This window comes from Balaenoptera borealis, assembly GCF_965194805.1.
Source record: "Balaenoptera borealis genome assembly, chromosome: 4".
Classification (NCBI taxonomy): domain Eukaryota; kingdom Metazoa; phylum Chordata; class Mammalia; order Artiodactyla; family Balaenopteridae; genus Balaenoptera; species Balaenoptera borealis.
Window position 1 is genome coordinate 77,656,280 of NC_138861.1, and position 15,507 is coordinate 77,671,786.

The following is a 15,507-nucleotide window of genomic DNA, read 5'->3' on the forward strand; positions in this document are numbered from 1 at the left end:
TATTATTATAAATAATAATAATAATACAAAATAATAAAAAGCAATACAGTGAGAGTGGAAATTACTGTTGATAAAGACAAAGACTTAGAATTTAATATATTATTAAGAGCTCTTCAAGATGGATAAGAAAAAGTTAACCCAAAAGAAAAATGGCAAAGGATATGAATAGGCAATTCACACAAATGGCAAAGATAAAGAAAGAAAAAAATGCTTAGACTCATATCCAAAATTAAGCAATACCAAGATATCACTAATACCCATCATACTGGCAAGAATTTTAAAGAGCAGTGACATATTAATCATGGGATTTGGCGGGAGAGTATTTGAATAAGGCCAGGATTCATGTGAAGAAAAGAGGCACCACTCTAGCTGCTTTAATTAGAAAGGAACTTAATACCAGAAGTTATTACTGAAAGAGCTAGGACAGTTGGCTCTAAGCTGGACCTCCAGTAATGATTCCCAGAAAACCCTGCTGAACTCACCATCAGAGGCACTGCTTTCTTTTTTCTTTCTTTTATGTGGAAGTGAATATAATGAGATAGCATTTCTGTAAAATAACAAGATTGTGTGTGCACATGTGCGCGTGCATGTGTCTGCATAAATGTGTATCTGATTACGTAAGCTTGATGAAAAACATGGAAGGATGGGTTACCAGAATAGGTGGAGGCATGGAAATGGGGTAGAGGGTTTGAAATGATATGAGTAAGAAGAGTAAGAAAGGGAATGAGGAAGGTGAGCTGTAAGGAATGGAAAAAAAAAGAAAGAAAGAAAAAAGAGAGAGAGAGAAAAACACCAAAAACGTCCATTGTTTTCAGCATGGTTCATTCAAAGTCACCCTCTCAAAACCTATAATTTAAAAAGCTTGTGTCCAAACATTGACCTGTAAGAAGACACCATCATTCAGCCAAATATGGCATTGTGATTGATATGCATGACAGCAAACACTGAGCTAAATGATTTTTAAATTTTCCAGATGTTCTAGAATGGAATCTTTTCTATTCTGGAAAGCTATTTGGCAAAAGCCATAAAACTTTCATATCCATTGACCCAGAAATTACACTTCTAGCGATCTAAGGGGAAATCCTAAGGAGACTTGGGTACAATTTTTGGTTTAAAGATGTTATTTTAGTATTAATTAAAAGCAAAAAAAAAAAAAAAGGAAAAAAGAACAATCTAAATGTTTAGCAAAAATTAATTTAATAGATCTATAGAATGGAACATCAAGCAACTACTAAAAGTCATATTTTTTTTAAGTTTTAATAGCACAGGAAATTGCTCATGATATAATGTTAAACGAATAATAAAACAAGACGTAAAATTATGTACTGCATTATTTCACTATTGTTACACACACACAAACACAGAAGACCTTAAGGAGATACACCAAAATGTTAATGGAAATACACCAAAATGTTAATGGTTAACTAATTCCCTATATTAAATGCCTCTCTTCTCGAAATAGCCTAAGGTTGTTGTGTTTCCTGCACTGTTTCTCAATGGCTGCTGCTGTAGCCTTCCAAGATTCTTGAACCATGATTAGCTCTAGGAAATAAAGATGATCATCACTTTCTATTTGTATATTTTCTAAATTTTCTAGAATAAACGATTATTTGGGATGAAATGTTCTTCTTTTGCTCTGATATGAGGGCAAACTGGCTAGCAGATCAGCCACCCCAGTGATTCATAGATTGAAAACTCTATGAGGGTAGTTGTCTGCTTAACACTGTGTCCCCACTGCTTAAAACATGGTAGTGGATGGATGGATGCACGCACGCATGGATGAAAGCATGGATGGATGCACGGATGAAGTTGGTTGTTCTGACGGGCCAGGCGGTGCTTTCCTTCTTCAATACCCTATTCTTTTCTCCTGAAGCTTTAAGGCACAGTAGGACAATCAGAGATTGGAGGAGCATTCTGCTGATTAAATTGTCACCTGGTGGACGTTCACTGTAAAATAGCTTCAACCGAGGAGGTCAACGGAAGGTCCGGACCAGCAATTTCGGTTCACAATAGTAAGCAAAGAATTGCAAACTACTATGTTAAGCTTAAGCACAAAGCAAAGTTTATTTAAGCATAGGTACACTCTCGGAGAGAGGGAGAGGGAGAGAGAGAGGGAGGGAGGGAGAGAGGGGGGGGAGGGAGGGAGAGAGAGAGAGGGAGGGAGAGAGAGAGGGAGGGGGGGAGAGAGAGAGAGAGGGAGGGAGGGAGGGAGGGAGAGAGAGAGAGGGAGGGGGGGAGGGAGGGAGAGAGAGAGAGAGAGAGAGAGAGAGAGAGAGAGAGCTGTTTCTGAGAGCAGCTGCGCATGCTCTCACCCGTGAATCGGCAAAAAACGCCCACGGTGGGGGGCGGGAAACCACATGTAGATTTTATTATGATTATGGTATAATGAGTTTGGGTTTACTATAGGTTATACACCTGTCTGGTCTGGGCATGCGCAGCCCAGGGAACTCCCCTTGTGTTACTGTGCCCCTCTTTATCAGGATAAGCTGCCCACCATACGACCATAGTTTCATCCGTTCTGGGTGGGATCAAGGGAGAGTCCCCAGATGGCTGGGTGTGTGACCCGATTTCTTCTTGTCTTTCTCGCTACTGTCACCTCCTTGCTGCTAATGTCCGGGAGGGTCCCCAGATGGTTGGGTGTGTGACTAGATTTCTTCTCCTTGTTTTTCTCACCACTGTCACCTCCTTGATGCTATTGTCTGGGAGGGCCCCCAGATGGTTGGGTGTGTGACTCGATTTCTTCTCCTTGTTTTTCTCACCACTGTCATCCCCTTGCTGCTAATGTCTGACTAACTACCTAACATTCCCATCTCAAGAGTATGGGACCCAATTCTTTGGGACATGGGCAACAACCACTCTGGCTGTTTCCTGCTGGTAAGGGACAGAGTTTTGATTGGGTCCCTCCTCTTGCTCTCTTTCAGCAAGGAGGTGGTCTGGAGTGATGACCATCAAAGGGTCCCATGTAGATCTGGGTCTCAGGGCCAGGCTGAACCGGCTGGTAGCCACATCATAGAACCATTTGGAATCGAATAGCTTGTAGGCATTCTGAAATAAGTCAAACAAGTAGGTTAATGATACAAGGGCCTAACAACAAAACAAAGGCTCTCAGGACTAATGGTCCCAACAATGGCAAAAGCCATGTCCATATCTGGGTTTCCATAAAGGAGAAGAGGGAGGAAAGCCAGCTAGGGCCTTGTCCTGCTCTCTCTTTCAGATCCTCTATTAGTTCGATGTTTCTTTTTAAAACCCGAAGGTTTTCTTCAACTTGGCCAGAGGTATTAATATAGAAGCAGCATGTTTCATTTAGCAGGGCAGAGACACCTCTGGCCTTGGCTGTCATAATATCAAGGGCCCTCATATTTTGTAAAACCACCTCAGCCAGAGAATCTAGGGCTGATTGTTGTTTCTCAATGGCTGCTGCTGTAGCCTTCCAAGATTCTTGAACCATGATGGTAAGATTGAGAATGCTCTTCTCTCAATACCTCTCAAGAGGGGTATACTTGCAAACCAAAAAACTCCTCTAAAGACACCATGGATCACTCAGGCCGATCAAGAATTGGGTTATCTGGAAGCAACCTAAGTGTCCATCAACAGATGAATGGATAAAGAAGATGTGGCACATATATACAATGGAATATTACTCAGCCATAAAAAGGAACGAAATTGAGTTATTTGTAGTGAGGTGGATGGACCTAGAGACTGTCATACAGAGTGAAGTCAGAAAGAGAAAAACAAATACCGTATCCTAACACATATATATGGAATCTTAAAAAAAAAAAAGAAAAGAAAATGGTCAGAAGAACCTAGGAGCAAGACGGGAATAAAGATGCAGACCTACTAGAGAATGGACTTGAGGATATGGGGAGGGGGAAGGGTAAGCTGGGACAAAGAGAGAGTGGCATGGACATATATACGCTACCAAATGTAAAATAGATAGCTAGTGGGAAGCAGCCGCATAGCACAGGGAGATCAGCTTGGTGCTTTGTGACCACCTAGAGGGGTGGGATAGGGAGGGTGGGAGGGAGATACAAGAGGGAAGAGATATGGGGACATATGTACATGTATAACTGATTCACTTTGTTATAAAGCAGAAACTGACACACCATTGTAAAGCAATTATACTCTAATAAAGATGTTTAAAAAAAAAAAAAGGTTATCATGAGTATGTCCTCCCCAATCAGTAGTTCATTTTTGTCTCTTTTGGACAGGTTTTAAGGCTTCTTTGAGGAATGACCCAAGGTTGGGAACGTCTCTTGAGGAAGCTAAATCCTTTGTAGCCACAATGGTTGCCTCTGGGACAGCAGCAATGATTGTGCAGGTGCCCCTCCAAAGTGTGGGAAGATCTAGATATACCCCAGTACCACATAGGAATGAAAATCTGGTGCCCCTCAAGGATATCCCTGTCATGGTCCCCAGAGCCAGGCCTTGACCTGTTGGGAGTTTTCCTCTGGAAAAAGGCTGGGGTCCCATGGCCTAGGATTATATCCAGAAGCTCAAACCCCAAGGAAGTAATCATCTATACACAGAGGGGAGAATCTGGGTTCTGACTGATTATGAGTGTGATGGGGGGATTGATATAACAAATTTCTGAATATTAATTGGATTACATTATATTTTGGAGGAGGATTTTGTAGGACGGTTAAGTTAAGTAGGTGTCTGGTGGTCATGCCAATCCCTACATAATTCATTCCCAGGGCTGAGCTGTTTACGGGGATATGGTCCTCACTAATATATTTCTTCGTTGCATTTTTCCTTGAGTTTCCCCAATACAAAGTGAAATTACCTTCGTATACTTTGTATTCATCTTCTTCTGACCAGGAATCCCACCCCAGGCTAGTCTGATTAAAGTTGAGGGTATAGTTACAAAAGGAGTCATTTAACCAGCCCAAGATGTGTCCCCATTCCTCCAAGTTCTGGAAACAAAGTTGTGTCTTTCCTAGAAGCTTGGAGGCTGTACCTACGTGGACAACTAGGCCTAAGGCAAAAGAGTCAGGGTCTACTTGCCTTTGGCCCCCATATAAAAGGTAATCCATCCCATAATATTGACAAAGTAAGTTATACAGCTGTTCGATGGAGGTAGGGAGGGCCAATAGGTAGAGTTCCTCTAGGTTTTGGGTTCCCTTGGGGCATATCCAACAGTCAGTTTTATTGGTTAATTGTGCAACTTGATTTACAGTGGGTGTCAGTGGATGGTGAGAATATGAAGAAATAAAGGGAAAGGAGCAAAGTCCAGTAACTTCAAGGAGAGATGTCATATTAGGGAAATAAGAGGCAGCATGTGAATTCATTTTGTGATGATATGCAAAATAGAATGAGAGCGTGCACAATGAGAAAAGTCAGGAGATACAGTAGGCCTATTACTTCTGCCAGCTGTGGGAATGGTGGGTTTATGAATTTAGAATGTACTTATCTTGCGGTTTTCATTTGAACAGGAGTTGGAGGTCCTCCAAAGGCTCACAGGTGTACTTAGCTGGGGAGATGTCCTTGGACTCGGTGGCTGTCCAGGGCTTTACCCGGGAATGGTGAATCCAACTGGCGATCCCTGGTACCTTAACATCTGTAGGAGGAGAGCAAGACTGGATAGGTTCCCTTCCAGGTCGGCTGAAGTTGAGAATCAGGGGAGCCATCATTCCAAGTTTTGATGAGTACTTGTGTTCCTGGAGAGTAAAGGCAAGGAGCAGACTCTGGGGAAGGAAGCCTTTTTATCCTGTAGTCCTGGAGGGCTTGTTGGAATTGTCCAAGCGAGGTGACATAAGATGTAATGGCAGAAGTGTCAGAGTCCATAAGTAGGTCCCCTCGTAAGAAAGGCCTACCATACAGCATTTCATAAGGGCTAAGGTTAAGTAAGGACTTTGGGGCTGTTCTGATCCTTAAAAGAGCAATAGGGAGGGCTTCCTTCCAACTGAGGGAGGTCTCTTGGGTTATTTTTCTTAAAGTTTTTTTTTTTTTTTTTTTGACCACGCCACGTGGCATGTGGGATCTTAGTTCCTCGACCAGGGATCAAACTCTTGCCCCCTGCAGTGGAAGCGCAGAGTCTTAACCACTGGACTGCCAGTAGTTTTAAATGTTGGTTGGTTCTTTCTACTTTCCTGAGGATTGGGGTCTCCAGGAAGAATGAAGGTGGTACTCAATATCTAGAGCCTTGGATATCTGCTGAGTAATTTGGGAAACAAAGGCAGGTCCGTTATCACTCTGAAGAGACGACGGAAGGCCAGACCTAGGGATGATTTCAGTTAAAAGCTACTGGACTACCTCCGAAGTTTTTTCTGTCCTGGTAGGGAAAGCTTCCACCCAGCCGGTAAAGGTGTCCACGAACACCAAAATGTACTTATATCCTTGGTAGGGAGGAACCATTGTAAAGTCCATTTGCCAGTCTTCCCCTGGATATGTTCCGTGTCTCTGAGCGGGAAGGGACAACGATGGTGGCTTACTTCCCTGAGGATTGGTAGTCAGACAAGTAGGGCATGATGAGGTTACCTTATTAAATACATAGTAAAGTCCCTTCCCAGAGAAGATAGAAAAAACAATCTGGTATAAGGCATCTCTCTCTAGGTGACAAGCCTCATGCAAAGATTTAATAATTTTCCATTGTATCGATTGGGGCAGGTGAGTTAAGTTTCTCTCCGGTACCATCCATCTGGGTCAAGGTGGTACCCATGATTTATGGCCCATTTGATCTCCTCAGGCAGGTAAGACGGGGAAGGGAGAGAACTAAGGGAAGGAACTAAGGCGCCCTCTATCACAAAGGGCTGAAGGGCTGCCTGTCGATTTCCTTTTGTTATTTCATTGTCACCCTTCTGGTGACTTCTGCAATGAATTACTGCTACCTGGGAAGGCTTGAGGACTGCCTTCAAGAGGGAGAGAATCTGAGGTCCATACTTAATCGGGCTGCTTCAGGCCGTCAGGTAGCCACGTTCCTTCCAGATAGCAGCATGAGCATGCAGAACCAAAAAAGCATATTTAGAGTCAGTATATACATTAAGGGCCTTATTTTCAGCTAGGGTTAAGGCTCGAGTTAAAGCAATTATTTCTGCTAATTGGGCTGAGGTCCCTGGGGGAAGAGTCCGAGCCTCGATAACCTGTGTCAAGGAGACCACCGCATACCCTGCCCTTCTACATCCTTCGGAAACAAAATTACTTCCATCAGTGAACCAAACTTCCTCAGGGTTTTGTAGTGGAGTATCGGTTAGATCGGGTCGGGGCAACAAGGAATGAAATATTATATCTTCACATTGATGAACTGGTACACCTTCCCCAGGGAAGAGGAGCAGTGTAGCTGGAGTTAAAGAGGAGCAGACCGTGACACGTAGGTCTGGATTCTGCAACAGTAATGCCTGACGTTTGAGGATCCTGCTATCTGTGAGCCAGAAGTGGCCTTTCCCTTCCAAGAGAGCGGTAACCTGATGGGAGGTATATACTGTCAGGGGTTGCCCCAACATAAGCTTGGAGGCTTCTTCCTCCAATAAGCCCAAAGCAGCAACTACCCTAAGACAGCTGGGCCATCCAGTGACCACTGGGTCCAGTCTCTTTGACAGATATCCTACAGGTCTCCGGACAGGGAGAAGTTCCTGAGTCAAGACTCCTAAAGCCAGCCCTTGTTTTCCTGCCACAAACAGTTGAAAAGGTCTATCAGTTCTTGGGATTTCCAAGGCTGGGGCCTGAGATAGTAACGTCTTTAGCTGCTGGAAAGCTCGGGTTTGGTTAGGGCCCCAGAGCAGAGGTTCAGAATCACATTTTACTTTCGAGGCCTCATAAAGAGGTTGTGCTTTTAGTCCATAATTAGGAATCCATAATCTGCAATACCCGTGAGGCCTAAAAAGGCTCGGAGCTGTTTTTGGGTAGTTGGCTCTGGCAGATCTAAGATCCCTTGTATTCTCTCAGGGGAGATCCTGCGTTCCCCTGGGGAGGGGGTTACTCCCAGATGTTTGACTTCCTGCTGTGCCAACTGGACCTTGGACTTAGAGACTTTATAGCCTCATTTGGCCAAAAAATTAAGGGTCTGGGTAGCATGAGTTAAGGCTCTCTCGTGGTCTGGGGAGCAAATAAGAAGGTCATCCACATACTGGCTGATAGTCCCTCCTTCCAGGTGTAGATCTTGGAGGTCCTAGGCCAGGGCCTGGCCAAAATGGTGAGGGCTGTCTCGGAACCCTTGGGGTAGGACTGTCCAGGTGAGTTGTTGTCCTCTATTCCCTTCCCCATGTCACTCAAAAGCAAAGCAGTAGTAGGACCGTGGGTCCAGAGGTATGGAAAAGAAGGCATCCTTTAGGTCTAACACAGTGAACCAGGACGCTGTGCCTGGGATGGTCTCCAACAAGTTGTACAGGTTGGGGACTACGGGATGGAGTGGGACAGCTGCCTCACTGATAGCTCTTAAGTCTTGGACCAGTCTGTATTCTCTGTTTGGCTTCTTAACAGGTAAGATAGGGGTGTTACAGGGAGAAATGTAAGGAATAAGTAGCCCATGTTGTAAAAATTTGGATATGAGATGCTGCAGTCCCCTTGGGGCTTCTGGGCGAATTGGATATTGTTTCTGATTGGGGAAGGAGTTTGGGTCCTTTAAGGTGATAAGCACTGGGGAGGCGGTTATAGCTCTCCCTGGCATTCCATCGGCCCAGACCTGGGGGTCTACTGGCAACTCAGCTAAGGCTGGTGTGCCAGTCCTCAGAGGGGGCTGTGTCTCTAAGACTAAGAACTGGAGGGGTGTTACTGGGGTGCTTCCCCCAAGTACCAGTCTGGTTCCCAGCTTGTTCATGACGCCCCTGCCTAACAGTGGGAGGGGGCATTCAGGTATGACCAGGAAGGAGAGAATGTATATCCTTCCCAGTAACAATACAAAGGGAGAGTGAAAGGCCTAGTAGTAAGTTTACCTGAGGCTCCTGTAACCTGACAGGAGTCGGAGGAGAAGGTTCCAGAGAAGGAAACTAGGACAGAGTAGGCAGCCCCCGTATCCAATAAGAAAGATATGGTCCTACCTGCCACATCCAGGTTTGCCCTTGGCTCCAGTCCAGTAATACTGACATTAAACAGAGGGGCCACCTGGAGTGGAGGGCCCCCGTCAATCTAGGGCCATCCAAGGGGCCGCCCCTGGCTCCTCGGCCTTTCAGCCCAGGGGCAGTTGGCTCCCCAATGGCCACTTCTTTGGCATTTTGGACAGGGTATCTTAGGAGGCTTGTCCTTGTTGGGGCACTCCCTCGCCCAGTTGCCAGGCTTTTTGCAGACCTGGCACCGGTCTTGGCTTCCGTTGTGACGGGTCTGGGCTTCTCCGGATGAGGTTTGACCCTGTAGGGCTGCCAATAATTGGGCCTGCCTATTTTTTTTTCTCTTTCCCCTCTCCTGAGCCTTGACCTCCTCCTCCTGGTCCCAGTTATAAAAGGTAGTGGTGGCTGTAGCTAGAAGTTCATCTAGATTAACATTGGGCTCCTGCGTAAGCTTTCGGAGCTTCCTCCTGATGTCCGGTGCAGACTGGGTAAGGAACCTATCCTTTAAAATGGTTTTTCCTTCAAGGGAGTCCAGGTCTAGGTTGCTATATTTAATTATTGCCTCCTTGAGCCTTTCCAGGAAGGCTGTAGGGTTTTCATTGGGTTCCTGGCTGACGGCAGAAAACTTTGAGGAATTAATGGGTTTCCTTCTGCTTGTTTGGAGTCCAGATTTTATACAGATTATAAAATGTTCCTTTTCCCATTGTCCATTGGGGTTATTGTAATCCCAGTGAGGGTCCTTATGGGGAATGGTAGTTTCCCCCACAGGATATTTTGAGCTGCATAAATGGAGGCTGTCCACAAAGTTGCAGGCCTCCTTTAGGACCTTTTCTTTCTCAGTATCTGATAGAGTTTGCTCTGAGATTATCATGACATCCTTCCAGGCTAAGTCAAAGGGCGAAGTTGTCAATGTAGTGGTCAGGATCATCAGAAAATTTACCTAGTTTCTGTCTGATGTGCTTTAACTCTAGAAGAGTAAAAGTCTTCTGAATGAGTTGGGGTCCAAATTCACCCGTTGTCTCCACCAAAGGGCAAATTCTAGGGGGAGGCCTTGTGGGAGTCAGATCTCCCAGGTAAGGCGTTAAGGGGGCTGTCGGTGGCAAAGGGGGATATAGATGGAGAATGGGGTGGGTTTAGTGCTATCCCCAGGTTTAAAGATTTTCTCCCTTCGGCTCTTATCTGGCTCAGATTCCCTTTTAGCATGGCCCCGCTCAGATGGATCCTCTCGAGGAGATGATGGGGGCTGTCTCATCAGGACCAGCACAGCAGAGTCAATTTTACAAGTCTTGCAGAGTTCTTCCTTATCTCTAAGAGCGAGAAAGGCTTGAACATAGGGAATCTCGCTCCATTTTCCTTGCCGTTTGCAGAATAGCTCTAGTTGAAGGATGGTATTAAAGTTAATGCTATCATTTAAGGGCCACTCTTCTTGGCTCCCCAGCTCATACTGGGGCCAAGCAGTGTTGCAGAAAAAGACCATTCTCTTTTTGTTTAGGGTGTCAGGGTCAAAGGCCGACCAGTTCTTGAGGATGCAGCCTAAGGGAGGCTCAGGTGGCAGGAGGCCAGAGGTTTGGTTACCCATCTGGAAAGAAAGCGAATACACAACACTGAGGTCAGGGGAGTCTCAGCGTCCTGGTATCCCTGACCGCCTGCAGGAGAGGCCGTCCCCTCCTCCTGGTATCAGTGGAGGGCCCTGGCCATAGCCCTCCAGGACTACTGTCTGTCCCCTCTGGCCCAAAGGCAGTGTCACCAACAGAGATCCCCCTGCCTTACTGGGGAGTAAGTACTGGGGAGTAAGTAAGTACTGTTACTTACACGCAACATTCAGGGAGAGGAACAGACCGTGTGCCAATGGCTGTGTCACCTACAGAGATTCTCTCACCTGGATGAGCAATTGGTTTTTAAGTAGAGGGAATATACAACATTAAGGCTGTGTCACCAATAGAGATTCTCTCTCCTTAACGAGCCGTTTGTTTGTACTCTCTGGCTCCTCAATCGCATAATAGCGTGGCTATTCCTTCTTTCCCATTGCCAGTTGGCCAAGGCTCCTATGCAGGTGATCAGGACCGTAAAGGCAAGTCCCTGGAGATTCCTGACAGGCTGGCAATCGGCAAGGTCTGGTAAGTGATGGAAACTGTTCTGGGTGGCTGAGCGGAGGAAGAGTTGGTTTTCCTTAGGGACCATGTAAAACAGATGTTCGAGACGACAAGGAAAAGAATGAGGGGATCCCAAACTAGAGTGGTCTGGCCAAAAAGTGGTGTATGGAACTGCTGGAAGTCCACACAAATATAACAGATTGGGTGTTTGGGGCGGCCATCAGCCTGACCTATCCACAGAAGAAAGCTCCTTCGAGTCTCAAAAGAGGAAAGAAGGGCCCCGAAATGAAAGTGGGAAAAAGACCTCCCAGAGTCCCACTGTTGATCTTGGTTCCAGTCAGTGACAGAAAAAATGATTAGGAGGTCTAGTAAGCTGAGCCGGAGAGAGGTGTGAAGCCTTCTCTATAGCCGTAATTCAAGGAAGCTGATCAGGGAGGACGGTTTGACAGGAGAGGTGTAAACACTTAACAGAGTCAGAAGGTGGCAATTCGTCCACCGTTGCTGCCGGCAGTTGTGAAGGACGCAAGCGAGAGGCCGGGAAGGAGAGCTGTGAGTAGAAAAATAAAACAGCAATAGGGCCATTTCACGTTAGCAGCGACAGAGTAGTCCCCTCTCAGGTGAATGAGGCAAGGAGCAGAGGCATGTAAGACAGGCGGGGCAACTGTCATGCAAATGGACGAAAACCTGGGAAGGTGCAAGGGAGCCGGCGGGCGCAATGCTACGTTTAGCGAATGCGGAAGCGGGGAAGCCGTAAAGCAGGCTGAGGGAAGCTGCAAAGCAGGCGCGGGGAAGCCGCAAAGTAGGCGTCGCAAACGTACCTCTGATCAGAAAGCCGGGGGAGCGACTAGGCAGTGGCCGAAACGTACCGTTGCGGATTCGACTCACGGTAAGAGCAGTGTCACCGGGGGGACGTATGTTATAACAAAATAGCTTGAACCGAGGAGGTCAACGGAAGGCCCGGACCAGCAATCTCGGTTCACGATAGTAAGCAAAGAATTGCAAACTACCCCGTTAAGCTTAAGCACAAAGTTTATTTAAGTATAGGTACACTCTGGGTGGGGGTGGAGGGGGAGAAGGAGGGAGGACGAGGAGGGGGAGGAGGGGGAGGGAGAGAGAGAGTGAGTAGGCTGTTTCTTTATTTTTAAACCGAAGAGTGGTATTTTAGTTCGTCCCAGATCTTGGCCATTTTCTACTTTGGAGTGAAGGAACTTTTTTTTTTTTTTAATTTTATTTTATTTTTAGTTTTGGCTGTGTTGGGTCTTCGTTTCTGTGCGAGGGCTTTCTCTAGTTGTGGCAAGCGGGGGCCACTCTTCATCGCGGTGCGCGGGCCTCTCACTATCGCGGCCTCTCTCGTTGCGGAGCACAGGCTCCAGACGCGCAGGCTCAGTAGTTGTGGCTCACGGGCCTAGTTGCTCCGCGGCATGTGGGATCCTCCCGGACCAGGGCTCGAACCCGTGTCCCGTGCATTGGCAGGCAGATTCTCAACCACTGCGCCACCAGGGAAGACCCGAGTGGGCTGTTTTTGAGAGCGGGCTGTTTCAGCGAAGTGAAGCAAGGCCAAAGCAAATTTTATCGACCCAAAGGTACACTCTACACTCTCGGAGAGAGAGCGGGCTGTTTCTGCGAATGCGAAGCAGCTATACACGCTTAAGGGTGCTTTTAAGGAGCATTTTGCAGGGAGGCGGGGGTGAGTGACAGGGGATCATTATTTGATTGACAGTCCCGAGCTATGTAACAAGATTACTGCTGCGCATGCTCTCACCCTTGAATCGCTAAGAAACGCCCACGGGGGCGGGGCGGCAAAAACCACATGTAAATTTTTTTATAATTATGGTATAATGAGTTTGGGTTTACTATAGGTTATACGCTTGTCTGGTCTGGGCATGCGCAGCCGGGGGACCTCCCCTTGTGTTACTGTGCACCTCTATTATCAGGATAAGCTGCCCACCACACGACCATAGTTTTACCCGTCTGGGTAGTGTCAAGGGAGAGTCCCCAGATGGCTGGGTGTGTGACTTGGTTTCATCTTGGTTTTCTCACCACTGTCACCTCCTTGCTGCTAATGTCTAACTACCTAACAAAAGTACTACTTCCACCTAGGTATATCAGGTTATAAATTAAGCAGAGGATAATATTTGTAAGAGAGAGCCAGATATAACCAGAACTCATCGATGCTTGTGTTAATACAACATATGGAATAATTGTAGTTATGTGTGTGAATAAATTGGTCCTCAGGTTCTCTACCAGGTTTCATCCATATCCTTTGATGAATCCTCTCTGGCATCTTCAGCATCCATGGCAACAATGAAACACATAAGCCAATATCATACCATGAAGAGCTGGCAAGGTAGGGCATTGGGGCATTTAGTACACTTAAAATTCATACCATATCCTTTAAGACATCAGTTAAAATTTTGTGAAATGACTGTTTTGCTCAAGATCAACATATCTACCATTTTGAGCATGTACTTATATATTAGGCACCTTAACTATGTAATTGCAGTTAATCCTAACAGCAATATTATTATCTCCATTTTATTTATGAGGAAGCCGAGAAGATGTAATTTGCTTGAAGGCACACAGCTAGTAAATAACAGAGCCAGGATTCAAAGCAGCCTGTCCGGCTCCAAAACTCAGTCAGACTCACATCCTTATACACTCCCACTCCAACTGTACTAAAGCAAGTGTCCCCCTGATCCCCCCCACCAACCTTTTTTTTTTTTTTCTTTGCCATTTTGATACATTCATTTGCAGTCTGTTAAACTGGCTTTTCACGTAGACCTTGTTTGTTAATGGATGTTAATACTTCTGTTCTAGAACTAGCTTTCCCTCCAGGGGGCCCAGGAACATTTCAAAGCCACATTGAGCAGTAACAAATATTTTCCTTAACAAATTTCTCACCTAGTCATAAAGTGATTGTGGATGTTGCCAGTGTATATTTGTGTTTACATCCTGACTGTGAGCATTAGTGCAGGAAAACATCAAAGTTTTGTGGGTGACAAAGAATCACCTCTGATCTTTACTTCAAAGACAACCAAACAAAAAAAGCCCTTCCCATCAACACCTTTGGGATTAATGTCAATTAAGCTTTCTCCTCAACTTGTCTATACAAGTATGCACGTTATAATGAATTAAGCTTGTTAAGAAACCATAAACCTCCTCTAAAATGGCAGTAAAATACCTACAGCACACACATTTTTCCTGATGTATTATAAGAATTTTAGTAAATGGACCCTTTTTATGCCTTAGCCCTGATTCTCTAACCCCAGTTTTAAAAAAGTGTCAGTAAGGTCCCATCAGAAAGAGGGATGAGTGCTGTTTGTAAGCCCCCAAATCTAAACTGACATTTTCTGTAATGTCTGCAGAACTTTCCTTTCCTTCCTCTGCTGAGCCCACATCTAATATTCCTCTTCGTCTGAGCACAAACTCAGCTTCACAAAGCCTTTTGTTCTGGATCTGGGACTTGTTCAAAATTCTCAAGTCTCAAGTCAGAATGGCCATCATCAAAAAATCTACAAACAATAAATGCTGGAGAGGGTGTGGAGAAAAGGGAACCCTCCTACACTATTGGTAGGAATGTAAATTGGTATAGCCACTATGGAGAACAGTATGGAGGCTCCTTAAAAAACTAAAAATAGAGCTACCATATAATCCAGCAATACCACTCCTGGGCATATATCCAGAGAAAACCATGGTTCAAAAGGATACATGCACCCCAGTGTTCATTGCAGCACTGTTTACAATAGCCAAGACATGGAAGCAACCTAAATGTCCATTGACAGAGGAATGGATAAAGAAGATGTGGTACATATAAACAATGGAATACTACTCAGCCATTAAAAAGAATGAAATAATGCCATTTGCAGCAACATAGATGGACCTGGAGATTATCATACTAAATGAAGCAAGTCAGAGAAAGACAAAGATCATATGATATCGCTTATATGTGGAATCTAAAAAAAAAAAATTATACAAATGAACTTATTTACAAAATAGAAGCAGACTTAGAGAACCAACTTATGGTTACTTATGGTTACCAGGGTAGGGGGAGGAATAGTGGGGGGGAGGGATAGTTAGGGAGCTTGGAACTGACAAGTACACACTGCTATGTTTAAAATAGATAACCAACAAAGACCTACTGTAAAAAAAAAATAGAAATTTAAAAATTAAAAAAAAAATTCTCAAGTCTACCTCCACCTCCATCTCTTCTGGGACATGGCAACCTGAGGAAGGAGGCCCTGTTCCTGGAACTCTTCTGGGGCTGGTTTTGTGTCTCATTTCTGTCTCCACAATGCCCGGTGCTACCTCGACCACATCACGTACTGTCCAACCATCATCCATGAACTCTTGGAGAACCAGGACTATGTTTGGATCATCTTTGTATCCCAGGCACGTAGCCCAGTGCTCAACACAGCTGCTGCTCAGTTAGTGCCTGT

General features: G+C 45.3%; 1 protein-coding gene across 20 annotated transcripts in view; it reads left to right on the top strand.

The window, feature by feature from the left end:
* Positions 1-2,211: 2,211 nt before the first annotated feature.
* Positions 2,212-15,507, top strand: part of ERVMER34-1 (endogenous retrovirus group MER34 member 1, envelope) — a gene marked incomplete at its 3' end in the record, with an annotated part of 50,924 nt that continues 37,628 nt past the window's right edge. For 6 of the 20 annotated variants that reach the window (XR_014244123.1, XR_014244124.1, XR_014244125.1 and 3 more), the window contains exon 1: positions 4,016-11,957. Of the gene's footprint in view, positions 11,958-15,507 lie in introns of all 20 variants that reach the window. The other 14 variants (XR_014244130.1, XR_014244131.1, XR_014244132.1 and 11 more) reach the window with 12 other exon arrangements.